Raw genomic sequence first — 21,463 nt, 5'->3', positions numbered from 1 at the left:
ATTTCTATACAGAATATCTCAGTTTTTATTAATGTAAGGTAGACATTCTCAACCATCTTTGATAATCTTTGAAAATTAAAACCTACAACCTGTTTTCCAGTCATTGACCGGGTCAGGGATGTAATGAATGAACCATATATAGGCTATTATTACAATAGGGTCGCCACTCCCAATGTGATTCTTAATGACTGATAAATGCTATGAAATGATAATGGAGAGTGTTTCTGGAATTAAAGATGACAGGGAAAACCGGATTACCCGGAGAAAAACCTGTCCCGCCTCCGCTTTGCCCAGCATAAATCTCACATGGAGGGACAGGGATTTGAACCACGGTATCCAGTGGTGAGAGGCCGACGCGCTGCCGCCTGAGACACGGAGGCTAATCTATTTTGACATTGCGTTCATTATCATTTATAAAATATCGTCAATATTATGAAGATAAATAATCTTAAAACCAATATCAAATTATATGTGATTGTATGGGATATTTCTGGAATAAGCATGCGTTTGAGATTGGACAATATACAAAACCAATTTAACTGGTTTAATAAACCAAATTTTCAGTCTGACATTTCGGTGGCCAAAGAGGATTCCTAACACGAGCCGTTGTTATCATCATTCTTCGTCATTAATCAATACAGGGATGTAAATAAACATGTTCAATCACCATTCGAGCACCATAGCTAGCTGAGGCGTTCAATTAACCCAAAGACATCTAATAATCGGAAGAACCTGTTGAACACCCTGAGTGTATAGTGTTCGTGCCTCGACGAGTAGAAGGTGCAAAACAGTAGAAGTATTATAAAGAAAGGAATAATTTAACACATTAGAAGTATATTTACTAGATATTGTAAAATAAGTTCAATCATGGCAGAGAAGTGATATTATGGTTGTGGGAATTTTCTCCCGAAACTGGAGTGTTTATTTTAGAGACAGGATAGGAACGATAAGAGGGGAAGTATTCATCCTGGGGAAAGAAATGTTTGTATGCTACGAAAAAGTTAAGGATGAGAAACATATCATTCTCTACAGAAAATAAGCAATTTTATGTTTCTGGAGTATGCAGACCTGGAAAGGCTGGCGCTAGCGCTGATTCCGAATTATTTGATAAGATAATGGGCTGTGTCGGAAATGACACTGAAAAGAACGTTATTGTAGCGGGTGATCTCCATTTCACCAAATGTGTATTGAGAAGGTAATGAGAATGACAGGAAGCATGACCTACAAATGGGAGATGAGTTAAGGTGACACTCCGGATATAAACATTTATTTTTACTTATTGCATGAAATTTTATGAAAGTTTGTGGGAATATCACCTGCATAAAAGTAGAGATATCATGAATATTTCTTTCATATAAAATTAATAGTTTTTCCAAAATATTTTTAAAAATTCTTAATTCCATTTTTCATGAAATTTAATTAACATGTTAATGTAAATTCGTTATTAGGTAGATAATACTTCTTTTTAAAGCACAAAGTATCGATTTTTCTGTACATCATTTATATAAGGTGATATATTGTACTAAAGTTTGTGTAATTTTTAATTTCTAAAATTTTGTACTTAAAAATCCCTACTACTTGAAAAATCTGCAATCAAAAATCCCATATGCAGGTTTCTTAATATAGCTGTGATATATATACCATACACATTTTTTTACATTTGGCAGAATATTATGGGAGAAAAGTGGTATTTAAATGTGAAATTACAATTTTTTTGCAATTAACCTTACGTCGCACCGACACAGATAGGTCTTATGGCGACGATGGGACAGTAAAAGCCTAGGAATGGGAAGGAAGCGGCCGTGGCCTTAATTAAGGTGCAGCCCCAGCATTGGCCTGGTGTGAAAAAATGGAAAACCAAGGAAAACCATCTTCAGGGCTGCCGACAGTAGATTCGAACCCACTATCACCCGGATGCGAGCTCACAAATGCACGCCCCTAACCGCACGGCCAACTCGCCTGGTAAAATTACAGTTGGCGAACAAAGCATTATTACAGTGATAAATTGTTTGAATTCAGCGAAAAAACTTCGTGACAAGAAAAATTCTTTCAATTTCAGCCATTAACAAATTTTCACCCAAATGACCAAAATATTGATTTTTATCTCCGCAGTGTCACCTTAATCTGGGAAGGACATCTGAATCGGGAAGTGACGTAGCCAATTAGAGGGATGAATAATATATTTTGAATGTAGTGCTCGTGAAACCAGATGAGCTTTACAGATATACTGATGAAGTGAGTGGTTTAGAGATCACGAAGCTGTTTACATAAAGTCGATAAATACGGCCCACTCAGCTTGACTTATATTGCGTGTAAAATTTGGGAAAGTATTTTTCTGATTATATTAGATATGTTTGCGAAATTACTAACTTATTTGATACAAGGCAGTTCGAATTTAGGAAACGTCATTCCTATAGGATTCCAGCAAGCTATAGCAGATATCTTACATTCAGAAGGTCAAAAGGACTATATCGCGATCGGCCTATATAAGGCTTTCGGTAGGACTGATCTTGAGAGATTGCAGGCAAAACTGAGTGCATTTGGACTAGACAAAAAGTGACTGAACTGGTGGCTATATTTCTAGAAACTAGAGAACAGAGGACTTCAGTATAAGTTTGAGTAGTGTTTCTAAAAGTAGGAAGGATTGCATTGTGGAGTTAAAGTCAGGATTTAAGAGGAAAAATTGGGCAAATATTCGTTTATACGTAGAGGAGTTAGGGATTGCAAAAAGTTTAGAAGGAAGGTGTACGATAAATTTCCAAATTGTTGAAATTACTTAAGAAAACACCAGGTTGGGACTCTGCCACTTCAACTATTGCCCTAAGTGCAGATCCGTGGTGCCTGATTTATTGAAATGCAATTCATGTTCCATAAGTCATGTTGCATAACAGAATACCTTAACGCCTTGAGTAAGGAGAGGATAACAATTCTTACTTATCACCCCACGGGTCAATCGCGTCATTCAACTTTATGCCCATGTTTATTGTACAATTTGTGTTCCGCTTATAGCGGGAACTGATAAAAATTAAAGGTAATGTACTGTGTTTGTCGTAAAGTAAGGTTCAGCAAATAATACGAGCAAATAAAGAAGCAGAATGTGACTTGCACAATACGAATGACGGCTGTTAAGGACCACAGCCTGACAATATAAATCTGTATGTCCCTAATTAAAAGTTCCCAGATCAGCTCAGACAGAACACGATGAAGATGTCCGGCCTTATTTTAGGAGGTAAGTGTATATTATTATAATTATTCAAATAATTTTGTTAAAGGAATTGGTAGTTTTGAGTGGATGAACTAATGTCAGATGTTGGAGTAGTTTTGATTTTATTTGATTATTTCAAGGTAAATTAGGAACCTCGCGAAGTGGAGGAGGCTAAGGCAGGTTTCGTAGATTATTTATTTATTTATTTATTTATTTGTTTATTTATTTATTTATTTATTTATTTATTTATTTATTTATTTATTTATTTATTTATTTATTTATTTACAGTATTTATCGTATAGAATATAAGCAGTAGTAATGTTAAATGGATTAATCAACAATTGTTTCGCCTAATCGATACAATATATTTTGCCTTGAGGGATTTTTGAAGTCTGTGGATATATATAGTCACCCATCTTTACATCCCTTCCCCACTACCCTCTCCCTCTTCCCTTCATCACATATTCAATGTTTTAAGTAGTAGAGAATCTTTTGAGACCATATAAATAGACAATATCTTTATACCATTTTTTAAGATTTTCACCTAAACATATTTGTACCTGATGACGTTCAAAGATTAAACGTAACTTGCGTTCCTAATTTACGAATATTTAAGGCAAAATAATTGTTGTTGATTTATCCATTCATGTTATATATATCGATGCGGACAATGACGTTGATTGTTTGCAGTAGTAACATTGTTGTTGTCGTTGTTGTTTGAGTATCAGTCCATAGACTGTTTTAATGCAGCCCTCCATTACACCCTATCATGTGCTAAACTTTTCATTTCTAAGTAACTACTACACCATACATGTGCTCCAATCTCCTTGTCATATTCATTCCTTGGTCTACCCCTGTCGTTTTTACCACCTACACGTCTCTCAAAAACTAACTGAGCAAGTCCTGGGTGTCTTAAATATGTATCCTATCATTCTATCTCTTCTTCTCGTCAAATTCAGCCAAATCAATCTCTTCACACAAATTACCTCTTGAAATACAATTTTAATCGTTACATTCCTGTAATCGATTTACATCGTATGGGAAATAAACGGGTCGAAATTCAGTTATGATGAAGATTACTTTTATTTCATACTAGCACGTGCCCGCGGCTTCGCTCGAGTTCATTAAGACAACCGTGTTAGGTGTTCCCAAACCGTTTATTTAACTGCAAAAGAAAAAATGTCTTTATTAACACACATCGTTTTTACATCAAAATAAAAAAATAATTATTTCGAACATCACTTCCGGCCTAAATGCAGTTCTGGAAAAACAACCTAACATCGCTTGTTTCTTTACTCATTTAATTTTTTTTTCAAAACCTATCCAAATTAACGAATTTAAATCATTCTTTCTGTAATGTGTTCCTTGGCTCAATATCCTCAGGCGTTTTTGCTTTTTGAAAAATGTTCACACCGAAGGGCTTAAGTGAAACTCTGCATTGACTCACAATAGCACTCGTAGTGGTAGAAAAAGGCAAAAACTGCTAATCTAATCGACCGGATAACTATGATAAGGAAAGGATTGTAATTTGTAGGAATAATATATTCTCATACTTTATTATATTTCATTTATCTAAAATTTGTAGCTCGTATCCCTAGGATATTGAGTTGCTTGCCTGAAGGGCTAAAACAGTGGATTTTTGCATGAAATACATTATTTTGTATGTATTAAAATGCTGTTTATTCCGGGGTTCGACCTAAGAAGACCTCTTGCCCCTACTTAGCATCATATGTTGTGAATCTGCGTGTATTTGGAAATGGTGAAAGTGCAAAGTGTTGAATGTGAGCAAAGGAACATTAAGGACGACACAAATACCCAGTCTCCAGGCCAGGGATATTAATCATTTACAATTAAAAACCCCTGACCCTGCCGGGAATCGAACCCGGGGCCTCCGTGAGACAGGCGGACAAGTTTCTCCCCCAACAGCGCGAGGCGGGTCATGAAACGCATTTAATTTTAATTTTTTAAAATTGTAACGCTTAAGATACCGCTTTGATGGATATGATATTAAAACAATATAAAAGATAAAGTGCATATAAAACGAACTAAAGTTTCCTTATAGAGCTTCCGGGTAAACTATATTTGGAGCTAAGATGTATAGCGTGTTTGCCTTTCGACCCTCGAACAACCCATGTACAGTTTATAATGGGAGAAGCACCGTTTCCGAAGATCGAGTTCTATAACTCTAAATAATTGCCCTTGTCCACTTTGATGCACACAGTGAAACTCAAACAAGCGGGGAATTGCAGACGTATGCATTGAAACGGTATATATGAGGGGTAGATTTGAATCCGAGGAGTGAATACTATTTCGCCCACGGTATGTCCAATCATGATGGTAGCTTCAAAAATATTCGGCATCAGTTTATGGACTGACAGTCGTGTCCCGTTCAGAGGGAGGGAGGATTCATATATCTTAGAAGGACAATCGGTTCCTCAATCGTCCGCTCGAAGATGTTCAAAAGATCTGCTTTGTAGTTGACAGATTGATCTGTATTACATGTCATGTCGATAGAACTGTACATTTGTAGAGCCCTGGATAATTATTGTAAAAGTTGCTTGCTGATGACGCTGATAGCTTCATTTCTTGGAGAAAAAATTGCTCTTTTTCACATAGCTATAAGTTGTGACGGCCGATTTAGATACAGTTAGATATATGCAGTTATGGTTAGGTTAGGGTAATAATACACAGTGACCGTCGGTTATATCCAAAATGGGATCTAGTACAACACTGTGATGCTGCGCTAGTACTGGGGGAGTAATAACACATACCTATGTGGTAAGTGGCGCACGTTTATACATGGAGAGATATCAATACATCAAATAATGACAGTAATCTGCAGCATGTAGGGGACACAATTAAGTATAGACACAGTAACATGGTAACGAGCGGCACAAATAAGTACAATCAAATAATGCCACAACGACCAACTGGGTGACAAACACAACTCATGCAGAAGTAGGGGGCTCAGAGCACAGGAATCATTTAAGCCCCAACCTTACAGAGTCACTCCACAGAAGCACTGTGACGTACTGTTATACAAGGACGAGTTATAATTGAAACAATATAATCCTAAGACGTGCCGAGTTGCAGGTTAACTTAAAAACACTGTGACATTTGGATCACCCGTTTAAAAATACAACACCAACACACTAGCCCCAGAAGATTAAAATCAGGATATTACGATGGCTAGGTAAGCAAAATAAGGTACCCAGTACAACTTTCAGGTTAGGTTAAGAATGACACATCATACACTTACACCCACAACACAATTTCCACAGTGGTGTCGTCAAGCACAAGGTAATTCAAAGGCAGTATTAAATTAGCATGCAAAAACAACTTATCCCAGTGGGTAAATGAGTGGAGAGCGAGCTAGGAATGGATCTTGCTTCGTGACCACTTAATATCAGTACCAACTTACAAATTTCAGAGTATAATTACCAACGTTGTCTCAAAGGATAACACAGTATTAGGAGCACAAAATTTAATAAAGGTATATGAAGGTTACAACGTTAAATGATTTGCGTTGTCTTTTTGTGAAAAATATTTGATAAGGAATGGAACAAGTAATAGGTAAAATTAACAGGGAAATAAGGAGAGAAATGAAACCAGAACCTTAGTACGGAGTAAATACCTTTAAAGTATCACAGGAGCTAAAATCCGTACAAGGAAGTGAGGGCGGAAATCCCTAAATTAAATAAAGGAAACCGATGATTAGACAAGGACTGATCATAAGGTCATTAACACCAAAGCACAAGGACATGCAATGGAGTGAAAACACTCAATTACTAAACTACGTATTATTTCAAAATCAGCAGAATCAAAGACTTGACACAGGAGGCCAACCAGAAAGGTGATATTCAATAACAACAGTATCACCTTAAAATCACCAGGCGGAAGTTCACAGGGAGTAGAGCACACTCCCTAATTCAACATTTTCGTACGTAGAAGGTAAAGTTTATAACAGAGATTATCGCAGATAATCCGGAACAAAACTAGGATGAAAGTAGTAACAGGTAATTAAATATCAAACCAGTATATGCAGGGTAGATCTCACATGAAATAGAGACCTACGTGTCACACCACCAAGTCCAATCAGTCCCAACTTCTTTTTTTAAACAAAACATCAAACAATAGTCACCAAGGGGACCCCAAAAAAACATAAAACATGCGTACAAAACATGTGACAAATCACAGCAATAAAAGTGGTTTCATTTTTCTCTTTACATACTGGTACTTCTTTACATTAAATGATAGTCATTTCCACGATTAGCTTCCCCAACTGATGGGTAAGATACACGAAACTCCTTTCAGTATTTAAAGTGAAGATTAAATAATTCAATCATCCAAGAATTGGGTAAGATTTTCCATGAAACATGATATAATACGAGTGGTATCTGACATAAGCAGAATAAAAACCTGCGAAATTAAAGATGCAGAATTACAATGGAAATGTACAAGTTTGAAAACCTCCTAAACGGAAAGACGTACAGAAAATTACTGACCTCGGTAAATAAGTCCACAAACCAGAAGGAAAGGAGTTTTAGAAAAGGGTCAGTAATGAAATTAAGGAAAGAACACATCTAAGAATATGATATATACTAACCGGAATACCGGAATAGGATGGGAGGTTGGAGGAGAATGCAGATCAAACCAAAAAAGGATAAAATTTACATCCCAGCAGGGTTATTAATGGTTAAAATAAAACCTTAAAAAAATTCTCCCCAAAAGGGGGTGGAAACCGGGGTAAACCCCGGAAAAAATACTGGAGACTACATTGCACGTCTGTCTCGTAGAAAGATCAGGCAAAAACTACTAACATGGCTACCCTCAATACTCACCAAGGCCATCCGCATCCGCTCAGCAATACCAAGAAGGGGAGGGGATAGAGTACATTACAGGACTACACGGACAAAGGTCCATGCAGTTCTGTTTACTTGTTGAGAGGGACTTGGATTAAGAAATTCATATGTTAAATTATCCTCACAACTCCCCCACCTAAAGCCCCCATCCCCCACCGGGGAATGCAAAGAGTATACCAGAGTAACATTAATTTAAACATTATGCAGCCTCCGAAGTCGGTACATCATCTGGCCAAAGTTCCTATCACACACAGTCATACAGATGAAGAAACAGGGAAGATGTTGACTTCCACAAGAACACAGATGTGGTGTATGGTGGTCAAAGACTCTTAGTGCGGCAAACGTAGAGCTCCAGAGCAACTCTGAAACAAAAATGGAAAGGCCCCAGCACCACCAGAACAACCATAATCCAACTACAGCACAATTATCTAGAAATACAATACACCATTACGGAAGCACCAGTATTCCGTTACAAATATTTGCAAGGATAATTTTAGTACATGCCTACAAATGAAGGAATTGTTTTTTTCTGTTTTGAAAGCAAGGTTATCTTTCATGAGGTCAGTCAATTAAACAGCACCTTCCCCGTAGGTTGCATACTATAATAATATTTGCCAAGGGTAACCTCTGGATGTAAGAATTTAAATAAATTTCACAACCGCATGGAGTAGATTTGGCTGGCATAAATCAGAGCCAACAATAGCCCAAAATATTTAATCATACACAACAACTTTGCAAGTCTGTGTCTTCACGACATAGCAAATGCACAACCACAAAATATGTTAGAAATATTTCACATGCAAATCCACACTGTATGGATCTCACCAAGTACATGATCGAACGAGGCTCAACAGACAGCCCCCACAAGAATAAGGGGACCAGACCAAAACACACTCCACAAGAATAGTAAGATATACGAGGAGGTAATTGGACAAGATAACATAAGTGATGACAGAAGGAGACATGCACTCATACGATATCACATGACATGACACAAACTGAGCCCCAACATGGCACATAACTTTAAGATAACCCCAAAATTTCTACAATACAACCACCTTTTTTTAAAAAAAGTTTCAAATCCAGATCATGAACACAACGCTTACTCCAAGAACTCCAAACAGACCAGAGATGACAAAACACACCATCCCACATACAACATACCTAAAACATATCCACATAGGTGTCTACCATGACTTACCTCCAAAACCAAAACAATCAGAAGAGACGTTGCACCACACCTCTCAAAGGACATCAAATCCTCAGCACAAATCCCCCTAATACATTAAATACCAATTAGGGTAAGGAAACCACCAAAACACCAATCTCACACAAGAACGCACAAGGACAACCTCAGAAACAATAAGGGTAATCATGAAGTAAGTAGTACATCAAGAATTAACACAATGGAAAATTTGAAGAATATCACCAAATAACTAACACATGTCATGTAACCTCATGTAACCCAGAAATGGACATCACCAGCAGTCGTTTTTCAATAATATCAGCTATAACCTTCATCGGAATATGCCAGATCCCGAAATAGGATTAAAATACCAACTACATACCGTAAGTGATAATACCAGGATGCCAAAAAATTGATCAAATTTTACTGGTATTAATATCCAAGAGACAATAACGTGTAAATACAATTTTCACAGAGAGAGATCAGTAGTGCAGGGTAAATGAGACAATTCTTACCTATTGGCAAGGGTACCGAAGAAACCGCTTTACCATGGCACATTTTCACAGATAATTGTAACTGGTACACACCAATGGTGGTTAGAAAGGGTGCAAGAAAAGGAAGAGCCTTTATAACAGCAATAGGTAGAAGAAATGAGGAAGAAAACAACATTTAGTCCATAGGTAATCAATGTACATCCAATTATGTCCAGGAAGGAAAACAGAAGGAGATTAGGTGGAGATATTTGGAATTCCACAGGTGTACAAGAGAGCTCAAAGGTTAATCCACACGAAACCTACTACAACTATCACCAATCCGAGGAACAAGAATGAAAACAACCTATTACCTGAATAAGATACCACAGGCAGGCCAGGATTAAGGAATACAGTAGCTATTGACCCACGGAGAGACAGGACAAGCAGAAACAGCGAAGGGTATTAAACAAGGGTTCAGATAGAAAATGAAGGCAATGGAAGGGTTGGTATTCTTCTAACTAAATTGAATGAAGTAAGTGACTACATTTAAAACCAGGCGATCTGATACAATTTAAGAAAGAACATAAAGTTCCATACCAGAACACACCAAATTCGAAATGAAGTCAGAGGCCAATGCATACCCAAGAAACGACAAATGCCCTAAGAGGGACACAGAGGAAACCCTGGACTAAAAATAAAGTGAATTACCTCACATACGAGACGTCCCATACCGTCCGTAACAACCTTACCTAACACTAGGCATCAAGGTTAAATAAAAATATACCAGCCGTGACATGGGTAAACGATGACAAATGGCAAGACAAGGAAAATTATCAGAGTCAGTAATGAAGAATCCATAACCGACAAGACTAACATCAACCGAACCCTCCCCCCCCTGCCAAGGTGCACAGCAGATAAAATAAAACATACCTAAAAACCACACCTAGTACCATGACATGGAAATAAATGGAATAACCCAACACAATGTTGATTACATGTCAGAATATGAGTGTGGAATAGAAACATTAGGCAGAAGAACACTTACGGAGCACCAGAACATTAAGAGAAGAAAATTTAAGACACCATAAGCAATAGGATTTCAGGAAAAATTTTCAAGGAAGGTCCTAACTCATGATCATGTCCAGGCAAGAACATGAAATTCTGTTCCCACGTACGTTTCAGATTCCGCGTGCCATAGATTTCACTGGGCATCGCACATATACAGACAAGCAATTGCGAGTATAATGGACTGAACAAACATAGCTTTCTATTGTCATGGACTTAAAATGGCATCCTAACTAAAGTGTCCCACCGACACCAATAGGTCTCATGACGACGATGGGATAGGAAAGGGTTAGGAGTTCGAAGGAAGCGGCCGTGGCCTTAATTAAGGTACATCTCCAGCATTTGCCTGGTGTGAATACGGTAAAACACGGAAAACCATCTTCAGGGCTGCCGACAGTGGGGTTCGAACCTACTATCTCCCGAATGCAAGCTCACAGCTGCGCGCCCCCAACAGCACGGCCTATTTCCTTGTTTACATTTCTTATGAATCACATGTTTCCTCCGAATAAAATAATAAAATACAAGATTGAGTTAATTGGAAGAAGATACGGTTTACGTTTTATTGCTGGTATAGTGAAATCCTTGTATTCCCTAACATTTTAGAGAATGACATTAATATTGGGTAAATAAAAAAAACAAATAAATATAATAATAATGTTATTTGCTTTACGTCCAACTAAATACTTTTACAGTTTTCGGAGACGCCGAGGTGCCGGAATTTAGTCCCACAGGAGTACTTTAACGGGCCAGTAAGTCTACCGACATGCGACTGACGCATTTGAACACCTTCAAATACCACGTCTAAGCCAGGATGGAACCTGCCAAGTTGCAGTCAGAAGGCCAACGTCTCAACCGTCTGAGCCACTTAGCCCTGCAAATAAATGATTGAAATGATTAAAATTTATATAAATAACTAGCTGTAGTACCCGGCGTTGTCCGGGTAGTTTTTGAATGTTTACCTTTAGTATTTGTATTACCAGTTAGTTAAGTGTGAATTATTGTTAAGATGTTCATTTAACGCGGGGGGGATTGGCCGAGGCGGTAAAGGCGTGCTCGGTTCATCCGGAAGGACGTGGGTTCGAATCCCCGTCAGGAAGTCGTAAACTTTAAGAAACGAGGTTTCCGCTTCTGGAAGTGCATATGGCCCCGAGGTTCACTCAGCCTTCACCAAAAATGAGTACCAGGTTAATTTTGGAGGCAAAGACGGCCGGACGTAGAGCTAACCAGTGCCGTGGTTAACAATGGTGGAAGCCTTCACCTTCCACACCTCCAAGGGCCTTCATGGCCTGTTCGGAGGTGACTTTCCTTTGCTTTGCTTTCATTTAACGAGCCATTATGTAGTTTTAGAGTTATTTAGATTGTATCTCATTTCAAGTTTTAGATTATTTAATTTTCGAGTAAAACTTTGTCCTTGTGGAAGCTAGAATTGACTGGAAAGTATTTGATTCATTCAAAAAGAAAAAATATAATAATTGTATGTATTTATCCGTGGCACTATAAATATGACGTGCACGACTTCAGTTGTCCAGAGACTGTCACAATCAGTCTAGTGACCCCCTAAAGCAGTGGATTCAACACTAATCTCGGTCATTTTATACTGCATACTTTTAAGCCCTTCTCAGCTCCTGTCTCATTGGAGACATGAACATGGACTTAAACGGTATCAATAGCGTTACAGTTCGTATCAGAGACACATAAACAATGGATTTCAACATTAATATCGGTTATTTTCCATTATTTTTCCACGTCAGCTCCTTTCATTCCCAACCCCAGCGGAGGCTGTGATTTTTCATCTCCATAGTATTTTTTCTAGGATGGTAAGTCATATGTGTACCAAGTTTTGTTGAGAGCAATTCTGGAACATACCCACATACAGCACAAGCATAATATCCGATTAGGACTGAACTTTACCTTAAACGGCATCCATAGTGTCACACTTCATCTCAGCGATCCCGAAAAGTATGGACTAGACACAGATATCGGTCGTTTTCGGTTAATGTTTACATTTCACCTCTACTTTAGCGGCTAAGGGTCTCTTACCCCAAAGGTACTTTTTCCATACAGTAGGTCCAATTTTCGTTGAGAGTTATATTGGAATATACACATATACGTCCATTATCTCGGTCATTTTGGAAATTTTGTTTTTCACTTCTTCTCACCGCTATGCGAAAGGAGGCATTCTAAAGAATTCGGAGCGTTATTATTCATCTCAGCAACCCCGAAAAGAATGGATTCGACACTAATTTCGATTATTCCTACATCTCAACCCGTCGTAGGTGCGCTATAGTTGTCATACCTCCACCCACTTTGTCTCCTGATAATAAGTCATAAGTAACAAAGTTTGTTTGAAATCGCTCCCGTAGTCCCGGAAAGTATGGATTCAACACTAATATCGGTCGTATTTAGTCTTCCCGCACAGTATTTTTTTTTTTCAGATAGTAGGTAATATTTGTACCAAGTTCAGCTGACAGTTGTATTGGAACGTACACACAAACATCCTTAATCTCGGTCATTTGGATATTTTCCTTTCTTCATTCCTTCTCACCCGGCTTCCAATTGGGGATTAACTTGGACTTAGACGACAACCGGAGTGTCACTATTAATTTCAGCGACCCCGAAAACTTTGTATGTGACCCTATTTCAGATTATTTTATACCTTACCCTCTCCAACACCTGCCCCTAGGGGGGCTAATTTGTCATAACCCCACGCAGTTTATCTCTTGATAGTAAGTCATAAGTGTTAGTCCGGCCCCGCGGTGTAGGGGGCAATGCGTCCGCCTGTCACCCGGCAACCCCGGGTTCGATTCCCGGCCGGGTCAGTGGCTTTTAATTGTAAATAATGAATACCCTTGGCCTGGGGACTGGGTGTTTGTGTCGTCATTAATATTCCTTTTCTCACATTCAACACTTTACACTTCCACCATTTCCAAATACACGCAGGTTCACACTCACGATGCAAAGTAGGGGCAAAAGATCTTTTTAGGTCGACACCCCGAATAAATAGCATTTAAAAAAAGGCGTAAGTCTACCAGGTTTTGTTTGAATCGCTCCAGTAGTCCGGAAAACTATTACTGTTAGGCTTTTAGTTACGTATATAAATCACCAGGTTTCAGGAGTGTCTTATTCTAAACAGTACCTTTTCCAGATAGTAAGTCATACTTTTATCAATTTTGGTTGAAAGCTGCGCTGTAACATATATAGGCTACTTCCATCATTTCGGTTATTTTGACAATTTCTGTTTTACCCCTTCTACCCCTATGCCAAAGGGGGATGAAATAGGATTTATAAATATCCAGAGTGACATTATTAATCTCAGCGACCCCAAAATTATGGATTCGACACTATTTTCTATTTTTTTATCACTTCCCCCGTCCCCTCACCCCAAAGGGGACTGAACCTGTACTTATAAAATATTCGGAGTGAGACTAATTATCTCAGTGCCCACGAAAACTACCAATTTAACACTATTGTTGATTACTTTTATATATATCATTCTCCCCCCTTCCTCACCACGAAGGGGGCTGAACTTGGACTTTAAAAAGTTCGGAGTGTCACTATTCACCGCAGTGACCCACAAAAGTATGGATTCGACAATATTTTCGATTAAACTTTATATCTCACCCCCCCCCCCTCAACCCCCACCACAGAGGTGCCTGAACTTGTATTTTAAAAAATTCGGAGTGTTACTATTCATCTCAGCGACCCCAAAAACTATGGATTCGACACTATTTTCTATCAGTTTATATCTCACTCCCCCTAACCTCCCACCATATAGGGGGATAAACATGGACTTATAAAAAAATCCGGAGTGTCACAATTCACCTCAGTGACCCCGAAAACTATGGATTTGATACTATTTCCGATTCATTTTTATACCTTTAACCCCCTCACCCCCCACCATAAAGGAGCGTGAATTTGGACTGAAAAGAATTCGGAGTGCCGCTAATCATCTGAGCGACCCCGAAAACTGTGGATTCGTCACTAATTTCGATGAATTTATGTATTCCTCATCCCTTGTCCCCCACCCCAAAGGGAGCTGAACATGGACCTTTAAGAAATCCGGAGTGTCACTATTCATCTCAGCGACCCCGAAAACTATAGATTAGACGCTTTTTTCGATTATTTTTGTATATCTGTCCTCCCTCGCCCCTTCCCCCGAAGGGGGCTGAACTTGGTTCATAAAATTCTGGAGTGTCACGGTTCATATCAGTGACCCCGAAAAGTATGGTTTGGACAATACTACCGATGATTTTTATCCCACCCCCTCTCCACCCTCTAAGTGTGACAGGGGTGTCTTACCCTCACGCGGTTTGTCAAAATAAATCCGAAGTGTCACTATTCATCTCAGCGACCCCGAAAAGGATGGATTGGAAACTATTTTATATTATTTTGATATATCACTCTCCCCTCGCCTCCCCCACACCCAAAAGGGGGATGAACTTGTACATTAAAAAATTTCAGTGTCACTATTCATGTCAGCGACCCGGAAAAGCATGGATTAGACCCTACTTTCGATGATTTTTATATCTCACCCCCCCTCGCCCCACCACCCCTAAGGGTACCTGGGGTTTCTTACCCCCACGTGATTTGTCTCATAACTAAAATTACGGAGTGCCACTATTCATCTCAGTGACCCCGAAAATTGTGGATTCGACACTATTTTCGACTATTTTTATATATCACTCCTCCCTCTACCCCCACACCAAGGGAGGCTGAACTTGAACTTAAAATTCCGGAATCTCACTATTCATCTCAGCCACCCCGAAAACTATAGATTCGACACTATTTCCGATTAATTTTATATATCACACCACACCCGCTCCCCACCCCCAAGGGGGCTGAACTTAGACTCCAGAGTGTCACTTATTCATCTCAGTGACCACGAAAAGTAAGGATTCGACACTATGTTCGAATATTTTATATGGACTCTGAAAATTTCCAGTGTCTCACTATTCATCTCAGCGACCACGAAAAGTATGGATTCGAAACTACTTTCGAATATTTCATATGTCAGCCCCTCGCTCCCCCGCCCCAAAGGGTCTTACCTCCACGCGGTTTGTCAAAATAAATCCGGAGTGTCACTATTCATCTCAGCGATCCCGAAAAGGATGGATTCGACACAATTTTCGGTTATTTTGATAGATCACTCCCCCTTCGCCCTCACCCCGAAGGGGGCTGAACTTGGACTTTAAAAATTCCGGAGTGTCATTATTCATGTCATCGACCATAAAAAGTATGGATTCGACACTATTTTCGAATATTTTATCATTCACCCCTCGCCCTCCCCCCGCCTCTATGGATACAGGGGCTGTCTCACCCCACGCAGTTTGTCATAATAAATCCGGAGTGTCACTATTCATCTCAGCGACCCCGAAAAGGATGGATTCTACACTATTTTCTAATATTTTGATATATCACTTCCCCCTCGCCCCCCACCCAAAAGGTGGCTGAATTTGGGCTTCAAAACATTCCGGAGTACCACTATTCATCTCAGCGAATCCGAAAAGTATGGATTCGTCACTGTTTTCGAATATTTTTAGTATCACCCCCCATGCCCCCGCTCCTAAGGGTACTTCGGGTGTCTTACCCCAGGCGGTTTGTCTTCTGACACTAAGTCGTAACTGTACCAAGTTTGGTTGAAATCGCTGCAGTAGTTTAGGAGGAGATGTAATAACATACATACATGCATACATACATACATACATACATACATACATACATACATACATACATACATACATACATACATACATACATACATACATACTGTGCCCTTCTCAAGGCAACAACTGCGGTGAACTTCTTCCTTCTTCTGTGCGCCGGCTGTTCCTGTAATAAATGACATTTAAATGATACTCACCGCTGCATGTAGACTCTTCTTCCTCAGTCGCGGTGCGTCCGATGATATCCCCGAAGATAGGCCACCCGTCGATCAGGGAGTGAGGAAATGAAAGGATAGGGTAAACTAACTATAAATGACGGTACCCAAAGACTGAATTAAAATTTAAATAACAAACTGATTTATTGAACAAAGTGTAAAGTGCCAAAATTGAAAATAAACTGGTGAAAAATAAGCAAAGTGTAATGAAATAGAAATTTTTAAAGAAAGATTGAAGATCTGCCTTACAATAACTCAATGTCTGCCTAATAAAATTGACTGGGGATCAATCAAATTAATTATATTCCAGATTACGTTGACACAGTCTTCATAACGATGACGTGAATAAATTCAAAACTCTGGTCAGAAACACCACCTCATTTGAAATACTGAATTGTAACACATAGAAAAATGTCTATCAAAATAAATTAGTGTTGTTGAATTAATTAATTAATTAATTAGTTACGTCATCAAATCAACACTGACTCAGAGGTGTTTATCAAATCTTTAACACATGTGACTTAGTTGGGAAACACCCAACTTTAAAATAATCCTGGGCTGCACTAACCATGTGTAACAAATAAGGAATAATTCAAAGAAAACAGCCATGAACATCGTACTTCATTTACCACATAACCATTGTCACATTCAAACTACTCATGGTTGAAAAGGAATTATTGAAACATGAACCTGAGTGTTACAATCACTCATTTAATTATTTAAACTTCACCTGCATGACTGTTATAGCCTGGACCTCTTTAAAAATCCAAATGATTAGGCCAAGTGCCTCATGTTTACATTTCAAATGAAAGCGATCCTTGTACATAAAAATTACTTAATTTGCCGCTGACTGCATTTCATTACGAACTCATTATTTGTGGTATCACCACTAGATGGAGGCAGACCCCATCTTATTTACCTCATTCATTGCGGCCATTTTGATACAACTGGTTCATTAAAGATCGCTTCATTTCCTAAATAAAATGTAGGGGATTTTAAAGGTTTGGTAATTACTGAATGTCCGGTATGAGCATACCACTACTATGGTTTTGACTATGACCTAATCGATGATCTCTTATCCTAACACATGAAATCTTATTTACATAATTAGACCTGTTAATGGAGAAACACTGCTCCAACAAAAGAAAATACAGCAATCAAAGCTAGCCTAGCTACACCTATCTATTTACATCAAATCAAATGCAAATACTTCACATACGATCACATCCCACAAATAAGTGGTAATAACAGGTACACAAAGAAAGAATAATAAACAAACAAATCTAGATCCCAACATCGCTGCCTGCTGAAATTTAATAAAAATAAATGCGCAAATATCGGAGTCTAAAGAACTCTATTCCCCGCTACGAGTAGCAAAAATATTGTGAATTTGACGGCAATCTCTAAGCTCAGACGACAAATGTCTGGCCATGACACTATTTATCCTTTATGGATAAAAATTACTGCTATTCCATGTCATCCATGACTCTATATGACTATCAAAATACACATTGATTCGTCGCTCTGCCCACGTATACCTCGTACTCTAATTAGCATATTCACCGAGCATCTACTTTCCCTGGAACTATTTGAAACAAAATACAGGCTTCTGCCTACAATCATAACCCATGTCGTTACGTATTTAACATCCTTGGTTAAATTATTCATCTATCAATTCTATTTACTCATCATTATTCTCGACGTAGTACCTCATAATACGGCCTCGCTCGTATCCGGCGGGCGAAATATCTGTCGTGCACATCTCTATTTCTTACGACAGTTCATGACATGGTCCAAATATCACATTTCCATTATCAACGCAGATCATCAGGGATATTATTCACTTAGCTCGATCTCTAGATCATTCTCTGCTTCACATATCACAAAATATCAGAGCTAACTCATCAATGGCTTCCTGTCACTAACTGTTTACTAAAAATGACGAGATTGCCTCTCAAAAACACGGCTATTGAAAAATGTGTAACCGCAACTACACACAGAAATAAATACTCGCGTCCACCAAAAAACAATCGTCGCAAAATACCCGGTATAAGAACTACCGGAAACGGTCAACTGAAAGATGATTCCACAACATAAAACAAACTAAATGCGCAAGTAGCAAAATAAGCTTTAAAAAGCAACAAGGCGGCGTCTACAAAATCACAACTCCAACAGAAATATCGCTCAAAACCAACGTTATAACAACATGATTATTATTAATATTATAATGAAAATCGGCATTACACTCATAGAGATCTAATCATATAGCATCCTAAACTGTCAAAGTGACTTACTACAAATGATCCACAATAATACGCAAACACGTCTACGTAAAGGAAATGCGCAAATAACCCTAGCTAAAAGTGCAAAAATTATTATTATTATTATTATTATTATTATTTTTTTTATTATGTGAATTATTTACAATCCTATCTAACAGTCTAAGCTACATTTGATCACCGATTAGTCACAGTCCTACATATTTATTTACACATTACATTCGTTGTTGCTCATACCTGGGTGCTGGAGGTAGGTTGGATCACCCTCCGGGCTCCGTCATGATGAATTAGAATTCCATCTTGAAGCTGATGTGGTATTCCAAATTTTCACACACGCATACTTGATACATTTTTATCATGGCGTTACACACGCTCACATTTACATAACACACGCATTTCCTAGCACTTCAGTGAAGATTATACAACAGCACTGCATAACATCTGACGTGAAGTCGAAAGTTTCCTCTCCGCTACATGCCTGACGCCTCCTGCTGGTCTCTCACACCCCTCTCAGTTTGTTTACTTACAGCTTACCGGTTGTTCACCTCTTCGGAACATAACAGTTTGCTCAAGGACATAACATCGCGGCCTTCCATTAATGAAAAGTCATTCTCCTCCCTGTCTGCTTTACCTAGTTTCTCCCCGAAACATCTCGCTTGCCATAACAGTTTATTGTAAGTGATGAAAAGCTAGCTAAAAGTATAGTTTCCAATGATGTGTGGAGAAATTTATACTGATCGTCCTCCAAAAATAAAAGAATAAAATAGCTTTCCAACAAATGTCAAACTACACGTGGATTAGAAAGGTTTTATGCAGTCGCAACATGTTCCATTGTCCCTCTCGGTTGGTAATGTGAGTTCATTTAAGGCAAGTGTTGAAAAGTGTAACTATTGCCTGTTATCTCTGCATAAGCTCAAAGTAAAGTAAAAGTTTGTTAAAGTGTTCATTTTTCCTGAAATATTACTCTCCCAAGTAAAATTACATGGCTCATTCGGATGCCAGCAAGTGTCTCTGATCGCGTTCCTACCAGACTCAGAATTCATAAGAGTAAAGTTCACACAAGACTGAATTTGAAAGCTGACTAACTGAATTAGCTGACACACTCTAAACACACTGAACACACAGTCACACTGAAGATTCACCACTCTGCTCGCTGGTTTTGTAATCGGTTCTCCCCCACCTCGAAAATAGTTCTGTGGAAGGGATGTGGCGTACTAATCTAACACTTGGGAGCGCTTTATCATACATCCGTAGGTTAAAGCTTCAAAAATTATGTACAAAATCTTCCTAATTTCGGTCTGACTTACTTGTTATATTGCGCCGTGGGAAACGATCACAGGATAATCCACACGACGACGCGCGTCACCGGCGTTATTTTCTTCCAGCGAATGGCTTCTTCCCGCCATGACAGTTCAATTCCTGGGCGATACTACTCTTCCGTGTGAAGTTAAAATTTTATTAATTCGCCAATAATTAATCACACCTTCGCACCGATAAATTTTCAAATATTATTAGGAAGTCAGGACACTGTTTTTCACAACTACTCCGGGCTCCAAATAGCGAAATACTGACTATAGATTCCCGCTATGACAGGACATTCAAATTTGTAATTTTGTGATTGGCTGAGACTTTCGCGCTCTTCGCAGCATGGAGGCTTCCATTTTCTCCCAAGGGTTGGTGGGTGTTATCGTTGTCTCTCTCCCCCTGCTAAGTAGGTCAAGCCTCAACACGTGATTTTCTCGTGAGAACCAAGTAGAAAGTTGCCACTCCTAGGCGGTACCATAAAATTTATTGGATGCAGCACTCAGGGCCGGTCTACAAGTTGTTCGTGCTCTAAGAAAAGTTTCGAGGATTTCCTCGCCGACTGACTGGCGCCAGAATGTTGCTTTGTGACTGCTAGCTTCACAGCCTACTGTAGTATTCCATATGCGAATTATTCAACTTTTAATTCATAAATTAATTACGTAAATTCGCTTATGGGTGCAATACATACATACAGTCCGCGCACCTTTAACGATATTACTTTGTACGGCGGTGAGGAGTAAGGTGGGAGTTCTCCCAGTTCCGGTTATACTGCCAACTGAATGGAAATGAAATATGAATTGAATCGATATTATGATCGATCGATAAGAATTTTCTTAACATTTAATATCTTACGCCAGCAACAGTATCACACATACAATATTTAACTTTATATAACATTTCTCGATGCGAATCGTGTTCCTAGCATGAATTCTATAGTTTGGCTTTGTTGTTTAAACAACATTACTAGTACTTAAAGTGTACGCCAGATGTCGCACAGCATTGCATAAGCGATTCATAGTTTGTGTTTCAAAGGTAGCCAATACGAATGTCGAAGATAACCGAGGTCGACCGATTCAGCACTAGGGTGTGCATGTGTCACTAAAAGGTGCGCGTACGATACATACATACATACATACATACATACATACATACATACATACATACATACATACTGTACCAGGAAAGCCTAGGTACTGGCCCATATCATTCG

Source organism: Anabrus simplex, chromosome 1 (genome assembly GCF_040414725.1).
Source record: "Anabrus simplex isolate iqAnaSimp1 chromosome 1, ASM4041472v1, whole genome shotgun sequence".
Taxonomy (NCBI): Eukaryota; Metazoa; Arthropoda; class Insecta; order Orthoptera; family Tettigoniidae; genus Anabrus; species Anabrus simplex.
Note: the sequence above shows the minus strand (reverse complement) of the source record.